This window comes from Canis aureus, chromosome 32 (assembly GCF_053574225.1).
Source record: "Canis aureus isolate CA01 chromosome 32, VMU_Caureus_v.1.0, whole genome shotgun sequence".
NCBI lineage: Eukaryota > Metazoa > Chordata > Mammalia > Carnivora > Canidae > Canis > Canis aureus.
In genome coordinates, this window is record NC_135642.1 from 34,657,119 (window position 1) to 34,666,036 (window position 8,918).

The 8,918-nt window shown below is 42.7% G+C and overlaps 1 protein-coding gene and 1 long non-coding RNA gene across 2 annotated transcripts in view; one reads left to right on the forward strand and one right to left on the reverse strand.

The window, feature by feature from the left end:
• Nucleotides 1–239, reverse strand: part of DPP8 (dipeptidyl peptidase 8) — a 66,985-nt gene extending 66,746 nt beyond the window's left edge. The window contains exon 1 of the mRNA XM_077881520.1: nucleotides 52–239. The gene's annotated coding sequence lies outside the window, so the exon portion shown is untranslated. The remainder of the gene's footprint in view (nucleotides 1–51) is intronic.
• Nucleotides 240–963: 724 nt separating this feature from the next.
• Nucleotides 964–8,918, forward strand: LOC144303405 (uncharacterized). The gene is made up of 3 exons (XR_013370470.1): nucleotides 964–2,158; nucleotides 3,389–3,503; nucleotides 7,904–8,918. It is a non-coding gene; the product is annotated as an uncharacterized LOC144303405 (long non-coding RNA).

The following is an 8,918-nucleotide window of genomic DNA, read 5'->3' on the forward strand; positions in this document are numbered from 1 at the left end:
GGGGCCCAGGCCTCGCGGGCGAAGGGGAAGGAGAGGGAGCGGATACTGCACCTTCCCCCCCGGCCCCGCCCGGAGCGTCCCGACGCGTGCTACGGAGCGGGCCTGCGCCGCTTCATGCCGCGCCGCCTCCACTCCCGGCCCGGCTGCGGCGGCTTCCTCGGCGACGGAGCCGGCGGTAACCCAGGCGGCGAACACGGCACTTAAAGGCGGCGGCGGCGGCGGCGGCAACGGCGGCGGCGGCTGCGCCTCGGCACTTCCGGTTCCTCGGGACCCGCCCTCCGACCAACGAAGGCCCGGCGAGGCCAAGAAGGGCGCCGCTCCCTGCTGGGTGGGGTGCTTCGCCACAGTGCCACCTGGTGGCTGGAGGATCGAAGTGGGCTCGGGCATCGGACGGCTGCCGGCGGGGGGCGGGGGGGGCCGGGGGAACGGGGACAGAGATGAACCCCAGAAACAGTCATCGACTTGCTTGAAGTCGCAGGGACGCACTGTGGCGCGTCTCTACTTACCCTTTTATTTTTCCCATTCAACAAATCTATATTGAGCGCCTGCTATGTGCCAAGCTGCGTTGTAGACGCTGAGATCAGAGCAGGGAACAAGCCCACCCTTCATGGAAGTGACAGAGGGGAGAGGGACCGAGGCCATGGGGGGTCTTCTCAGCGGCTCACTGTCGTGGTGAAAAGAAATCTGAACTAAGAGTCAGAAAGCGTGGCTCTCCTACTCATTAGGGATCTTTAGCGGGTCACTCAATCTCTTTGAGCCGTGCTTTTTTTTTTTTTTTTTTTTTTTTTTAGAGCCATGCTTTCTTTACCTGTAGAAGAGATATAACACATCGGTGATAATTGAGGAAAACCCTATGTGTCACAACACATAAAAATGAGAGTGGGATTCCCCTCCACCCCCCTCCCCTGGTCCCCTATCCCTGGGGCCGTTTGTTAAAAAAGAGTAATAAAAGGATTAAAAAAAAAAAAATGAGAGTGGGAGCTAGGGCACAGAAGTGAGTGACTTGCTATACTTGCAACCAGAAGCAGGTCCCTTGACCCGCAGTTTTTGTCCTATTTTACACCATGCATTGGCTGGAAAAAAAAGAAAAAGAAAAAGAGGAAAAAGGGAGCCTGGGGATGATTGGGAAAGTGGCAGGTGTAGATCAAAACAGTGGGAAAACTGGGCGTCTCGTGTCTTTCCTATTATTACAAGGAACAATGTGTCAGAGGTGTGTGTCATTAGGATTTATTATAATAGCACTAATAAAAGGCCCATTTGGGTGCCATGTTCCATACCTCATTATGTAGTTACTCACTTTGAAGCCCTTTTCCACCCCATTGATCTCCCTTAAAAGAAAGGTACAGTCATTTCCACTGGGACTTCTCTGTGAATTTTCTGCAAATGACCTGAAAGTGGGTTTTAAGGTTTTGAATGCATATGCGCATACTAACAAAATACAATGTACTATCTTGCAGTTCATTTCATTCAACCAGGTGTTTGTTAAATTGCTGCCATGTGCCTATCACTGTTCTAAGCACTGAGGCTACAATACTGAATAAAGTAGATAAGGTCCCTTTGAGCAGTTTACATCCTAATAAGAGGGAAAAGACCTCCCAAAAAGCAAGCAAACAAAAAATATATAATTTTATGGATTAAAAAAAAACTCTGGAGAGGTTAAGTCATTTGGCTAATTATGGATTGATTTAGATCAGATTTCTTGGTTTTCAATCACATTTTCTCTAGGTGGGCTTAAAAAGCCTCAAACCAGAGAAAGCTGTAGGGTAGTATCTCTATCATGTACTCTGGCAACCTCACATGTCAACCTCATGGGCCTTGAACCAAAGGTTATCTGAATCTTAGCAGAATGCTTTGTGATCCTTCCAGAAGGGCAGAGGATGGGAAGCTTATGAGGATCTTAAGGCAATCTCTCCTGACAGTTTCTCATCTCCCAGGTTCTGTTGAGGTGTGGGTTTTCTGCCCTACTCTGTCGGAATAGAGCTGCAAAATAATATAAGAACCACTTAGCTACAGTCTAGAATTGGCTCTTCAGTGGCTGGGTATCCCACAACTCACATTGCAGTCGTTTGCCCCTTCTGTTTCAGTATTCTCTGTTTTTCTGTGGGACAAGGACTACTGGCAGCTGGCACCCTAATGCATTCTTCCTTTTGTTGTATAGGTAAGTAATAAACTGTCCAAATCTAAAGTGGCAGTATCTTTACTGGCTGACTCAGTCAGTCCTGGGTCTTGCCAAGCCTGTGTGTGTGCTTGACAAAGCCTTGTCAGCTTTTTGGGGCCTTGCACTAGGAATTCATCAGTAAAAGGCAACTTGTCTAGCACATAAGGCTAAATAAATAGCAGGAAATGTTGACACAGATCTGTACCTTTATGACAAAATAGTCATGTTCTGGCATAATGGATGGCAGGCAGTAAGTGTGAGTAAAAGCTAAGGTAGCAAGGCCAAGTGAGAACCATTCTTAGGGAAATCTGGGCTGCATCCTGAAGCTGTGCCTGTTTGAGGCAATCAGGTTCTTGTCTAGATCTGGGCTTACATTTTATTTTATTTTTTTTTAATATTTTATTTATTCATGAGAGACACAGAGAAAGAGAGAGAGGCAGAGACACAGGCAGAGGGAGAAGCAGGCTCCATGCAGGGAGCCTGACGTGGGACTCGATCCCGGGACTCCAGGATCACGCCCTGGGCTGAAGGCAGACGCTCAACCGCTGAGCCACCCAGGCATCCCTGGGCTTACATTTTAGAGACCCTGACAGTTTTCTACACTGGCCTCATCAGAGACCAACCTTGACAGCCCTTCTGTGTCTAACACTCCATGATCTTTAAGCAGTGGTACTTCCCCTCTGGTACTCACGGGTAAGAGCATGCACTCTGGAATCATCCAGATATGGGTTCGCATCCTGGCTCACATCCTCTCCTTACTAACAATGATATTGGGCTTTCCTAAGCTTGGTTTCTCTCATCCGTAAAATGAGTTCAGTAACATCACTGAAATGAATGAATGAAATATATAATGTGTTTAAAGTGCTTAGCAATGCCTGGCGCACATTAAGCATTCCATTTATTAATTCTATTTATGAATGATGGTGATGATGGAGATAACAGAAACCTTTCCTCTGAGGAGGAAGGAAAGGAAATAAGAGGCAGCAAAGGTAAACATGAGCCCTGGATGTGTCCCAGGGATCTGCTATTGAGGCTGGAGCCATATCCCCAGGAAAGACCATCCTGGCTCTGTCCCTCATGTCCCTCATCTATCTGATCTTTACACACGCACACACACACACACACACACACACACTACATCTATACCTACACCTAAAATCAAAGAATCACATAATCAACACATTGAGAGTGATTTTGGAGATGATTAAGCCTGATTCTTTTATTTCACAGAAAGAACAACAGAAGCCAAAGAAGGAGTGTGACTTGCCCAAAGTCACACAGCTGCTTATTGGCAACTCTCACATGAACTCCCACAATCAGTCAACCACATGTACTAATCTGGAAGGTAGGTTTAGAGCAAGACCCAAATCACAGGAAGAGAAAAATCTGGGAACTCTGGCTTCCGAGGGGCATGCTCAAAGTCCTGCTGGATAGCACTACCTGTATCACCTTCAAACAACAACAAGCATCATTCTTCCAATTTGAACACAGCATTCTGAAATCATTATAGAAAGATCCACTCATCATTCCACTACCCTACCATAATTTTTTTGTTTTGTATACATATTTTGCATATGTAGAAGAAGCAATATTTTCAAGCCACATACAGATTTGTACTACATTTAATTTCCTAAGTTTTTCCATAATTCAACCCAACCTGTATTTACAAGGCCCATTTCACTTAACAGTAGAAAGTGTAATCTTGATTAATTCCAGGCAGTCAATCATTCAATTCCATATCCGTCCTGGTGAAGGAGATGATGGCCAGTCCCTGTTCTATACCAGGATCTCTTAAAAACCTCCTCATCCCAGCTGTACTGGTTTGGATAGTGTCCTTCCCAGATCCATGTCCATCCAGAACCTCATAATGTGACCTTATTTGGAAATTGGGTTTTTTTTTTTTTTTTGAAATTGGGTCTTTGAAGATGTTATTAGTAAAGGTAAGATCATGTTAGAGTAGAGTGGGTCCCCAATCCATTGACTGGTGTCCTTATAAGAAGGCCATATGAGAAAAAAAAAGAGAAAGAGAGAAAAAAAAGAAGGCCATATGAGGAAATAAGAACAGGTATATGCACAGAGAAGAGCATGTGACAACAGAGGTGAAGACTGGCATGATCTTGCATAAGCAAAAGAGCATCAAGGATTGCCAGAACCACCAGAAGAGATTCTTATCTAGAAACTTCAGGGGAGCATGGTCCTGCCAGCATCTTGATTTTTGACTTCTAGCCTTCAGAACTGTAAGAAAATAGATTTCTGTTGTTTTAAGCCTCCCCACCCCCAATTTGTGCTATTTCGTTATGGCTGCAGTAGGGAACAAACATACCCCCTAATCCTCGGGTATGACCTTCTCCCTATTCATGAGGTACCTAACAGATCATGAGATCTGTTGTCTCTTAGTCTCTAGTTGCCAGTTCACACTGTTCTGTTCCTCTCTGCCCAGTTATTGGCCCTTCTCACAAATTCTCCCTCAGCTTTACCCACATCGAGAAAGCCTTGGGCCCTCTTACCAATCTTCAACCTTTATCCCCACTAGATGACTGCTTCTCTAGGGCCTTGCACTAATGCCTGGGCATGAGCACAGGTCTTTTCTTTCCCTAGATCCCTAAACCTTCATGAGTGTCGAGGGGAGATCCACTATTCCCTTAAGAGGAAGTGAAGGCAAGATTCAGGCTCCTTCTCAAGGACACTCCCTTGGTTCCCCTGCTCCTTTTAAAAAAACCCACCTGGGAGGCTCAGTTAGTTAGGCGGCTTGCTCTTGATTTGGGCTCAGGTCATGGTCTCAGGGTCCTGGGATCAAGCCCCATGTTGGGTTCTGCACTCAGTGGGGAGTTGGCTTGAGGGTTCTCTATTCCTCTTTCTCTACCCTTTCCTCTGCCGGCTCTCTCCCTCAAACAAACAAACAAACAAACAAACAAACAAATAAATCTTTCAGGGTGCGTGGGTAGCTAGGTTGGTTAATTATCCTACTTTTGATTTTGGCTCAAGTCATTATCTCAGCTCTTTATCTGGTTCCACTCTGGGCCTGAAGCCTGCTTGAGATTCTCTCTCTCTCTCTCCCTTTGCCTCACTCCTACTTATATGCTCTCATGAGCTTGCTCTCAAACAAACAAATAAAATCTTTATTAAATCAAGCAATCAATCAGTCAATCTTTATAAAAATCCTCCTGGGGTTTTACTGAATTCCAAAGTCAGGTTTATCATTTGTGTAAATTCCATTGAGCAGAGTCCCTTACTTCTCTTTTGACTTTATTTTTTTAAGTCTACATATTATTCCAAGTATTTTATTGTATTTTGTTTATTTTTAATTTTAATTCAAATTAGTTAACATATAGTGTAGGATTGGTTTCAGGAGTAGAATTTAGTGATTCATCATTTACATATAACAACCTGTGCTCATCACAGGTGCCCCCCTTATTACCCATCACCCATTTAGTCCATCCCCCCCTCCATATATTTTCTGTTTTACATGTGCATCCAGGTTTAAAGAGAAGAATTTGGGGCACCTGGGTGGCTCAGTTGGTTAAGCGTCTGCCTTCAGCCCAGGTCATGATCCCAGGATCCTGGAATCAAGTCCCACATTGGGCTCTCTGCTCAGTGGGGAGCCTGCTTCTCCCTCTATCTGTCTCTCTCTCTCATAAATAAATAAATAAATAAATAAATAAATAAATAAATAAATAAATAAATAAAATCTTTAAAAAAGAGAGAGAAAAATTTGATGTCTCTGTTCTCTGTTCCCATCATTAAAACTGCAGAAGAGCAAGGCTTGTCACACCCTAGCCCCCTAAATTGGGAAGGATCAAGGATTGTAAAGAAGGAAAACAAAAGCACAAAATACCTCCCTGTATTGTAGCATTGTGTAAAGTTGTAATTGGAATTTTTAAAAGTTTTTAAATTTTTATTTAAGTCATCTCTACACCCACCATGGGGCTTTAACTCACAACCCAGAGATCAAGAATTGCATGTTCTCTGACTGAGCCAGCCAGGAACTCCCATAACTGGAATTTTTGTATTTTTTCATAAACATTCTCTTTTTTTTGATATTTTTTATTTATTCACGAGAGACACACACGCAGAGAGAGAGAGGCAGAGACACAGGCAGAGGAAGAAGCAGGCTCCATGGAGAGAGCCAGACATGGGACTCGATCCTGGGTCTCCAGGATTACGCCCTGGGCTGAATGCGGCACTAAACCACTGAGCCACCCGGGCTGCCCTCATAAACATTTTCAATATTGCTAGTTTCTAATTCACCATTTTGAATTGCTGTATTGTTTTTCCCGTTAGTAGTTATACTACCATTCATTTGGTCATTCTCCTTGTGTAATTTCTAATGTTATACCATGTAACTCTTGGACGTCTTTATATATACATCCTCCTTTCTTGAAGTTATTTTTATTTTTTTAAATTTATTTATTTATTTATTTAGAGTGAGTGAGTGAGCAGAGAATGGGGCAGAGGGAAGGAGAGAGAGAGAGAGAATCGCAAGCAGACTCTATGCTGACCGTGGAGCCTAACTGAGCACTTGATCTGACAACCTTGAGCTTATGACCTGAGCCGAAACCAAGAGTTGGACGCTTAACTGGCTTAGCCACCCAGATGCCACTCTTAACACTGTTTTTAAAATAAAATGCCCAAAAGAGAATTACTAGGCCAATCAGTTGAACATCCCATTTTTCTTGTTACATATTGCACAACTGCTTTCTAAAATGATCCACAAATTTATATGGCTCTTAGCTACGTTAAGTATGGGTGTGCCAATTTCACTAAAACCTTTCTATCACTGGGCATTATTGTCCACAAGTATATTTTAAGCATCCACTCTCTGAAACACATTGCACTAGATGCTATAGGATACCAAAAGGCAGCAATCTGTGTTCTAGAGAGATTTACAATCTAGTTAAGGAAATAGATTATAAGCATATAATGCACACCTAATAGAAGCTGATTACAGGATATGGTGGGCTTGAGTTTTTTTTCCACTTCCCTCATATTTTGTACCTTTGGGGAGCATAGCACAAACCAAGCTCCAATAATAAAAAAAGGGCATTTTTCTATTGATTTTCTTTTCCATATTTAAATATTTGAGTAGGTAATATTACCACATGACTCCAAAATTTTGACATATGGAAAGGCATACAGTAAAAAAAAAATTCTACTATATGGGTCCTCTACTATTACCCAGTTTCCTTCTCCACAAGAAACTGGTGTTAATTGTTACTTGGATATACTTTCCAGTAATATTTTATGATATATAAACAAATGCATATAGATAGATGATTATTCCTTCTACTATTCCACTGTGTTTCACACAAAGGGTAGCATACCAACTCTCTGCACCTGGCAACCATGCAGGCAGTTCAGAGGGTCAGGAATTATCAGGTAGATCAAACTGAATAGAGTGCAAAGGCCACTTCCCATACCCAAGAAAGGTTGAGCCTGAGATGGGGTCATTTTGCATATTTTTCTAAACTATAGATTGACAGAGACAGAGGGGAAGTTTTTTTCTGTCAATGACTGGTTGCAGCGCCCACCCTCCTGGGATAGCTAGGAGGTTACAGGGATATGAGCTGGGTTCAGACAACGTCCCAGTAGGCGCTGGGGCTGACCCAGTGAGTTTCCTCTCTACTCTCAGCTTTGTGCTGTCTAGATAGACAAACAGGATTTTGGTTAAGGATATTCAGCTGGGTGATTCAGGGTAAGGCACAAAACGGCCAAACTCTACAGCTCATCTTCTAAAACTTCTTCCAGGAATGGAAGATTCTTAAAAAGGTGAACAAGGAGAATGTGCATGATTGCCTATCAAAGGCTGGAAAAAAGCTTTAAGCACTGAGCGTGTGCTTCATCCATAACAAGTATTCAGCAAATGCCTCCTGTGGCCTGAGAAGAGAGAGATGGCCCTGGCTTTTCAGGATGGGAAGGCTGCATCCAGAAGGCAGGACACACAGACAGTGCTTCATTTGCATTTTTATTTGACTAGTATTATCATAAAAACCTTAGCTTTACTTACTTTAGCTTGACAATGTTACCTGGCTCTGCCTTTTTATGCTCTCTCCCATCTTTTAGTTTTATAGTTTACCCGGATGCTACTCATTTCCTTATTTCAATTTTTTTCTTACTGGATTTCTCCTGGAGAGAGGGGTCCATAAAAACTGGCCTTTTTGCAGGAAAATTTAGAAATAGCTAATAAGATCATCAGAAAGGACCGACTCTAACTCATTTGATGGATATGGAAACTCAGGCCAAGAGAAGCTTCCAGTAAGTTAACCGTGGTTAGTTGAACCAGGCTGAATAGGGCCCTCTTCCTTTGGATCTTTCTTATGGAGGATCTGAGGCAAAATTCAATCTTCTCGCTTAACAATAGCTTTTACCTTGTATGGAGGTCAGCTGATAAGCCTCAGGTTTTAAGTATGCTGATCTGAAATGATTTTTACCATTTATTACAAACCCACCACCAGAATGGCTAAAATTAAACAGAAAATACCAGGGAAATAAAGCAACTAGAACTTTGAAACATTGCTTGCAGGTTTGTAAATTGATCAGAACTGTTTATCTCCTGTGTCAACCATACTAAAAACAAAAATAAAAAACAATTCTGCTTATCTACTAAAGTATAACATATACCTACCCTATGACCTATCATTTCTACTCCTACGTGTTTATCCAAGAGAATTATGTACATTTATATATCAAAAGATAGGTACATAAATGTTCATTGCATTCCATTATTTTAATAGCTAAAAACTGGAAACAATGCAAATGTCCT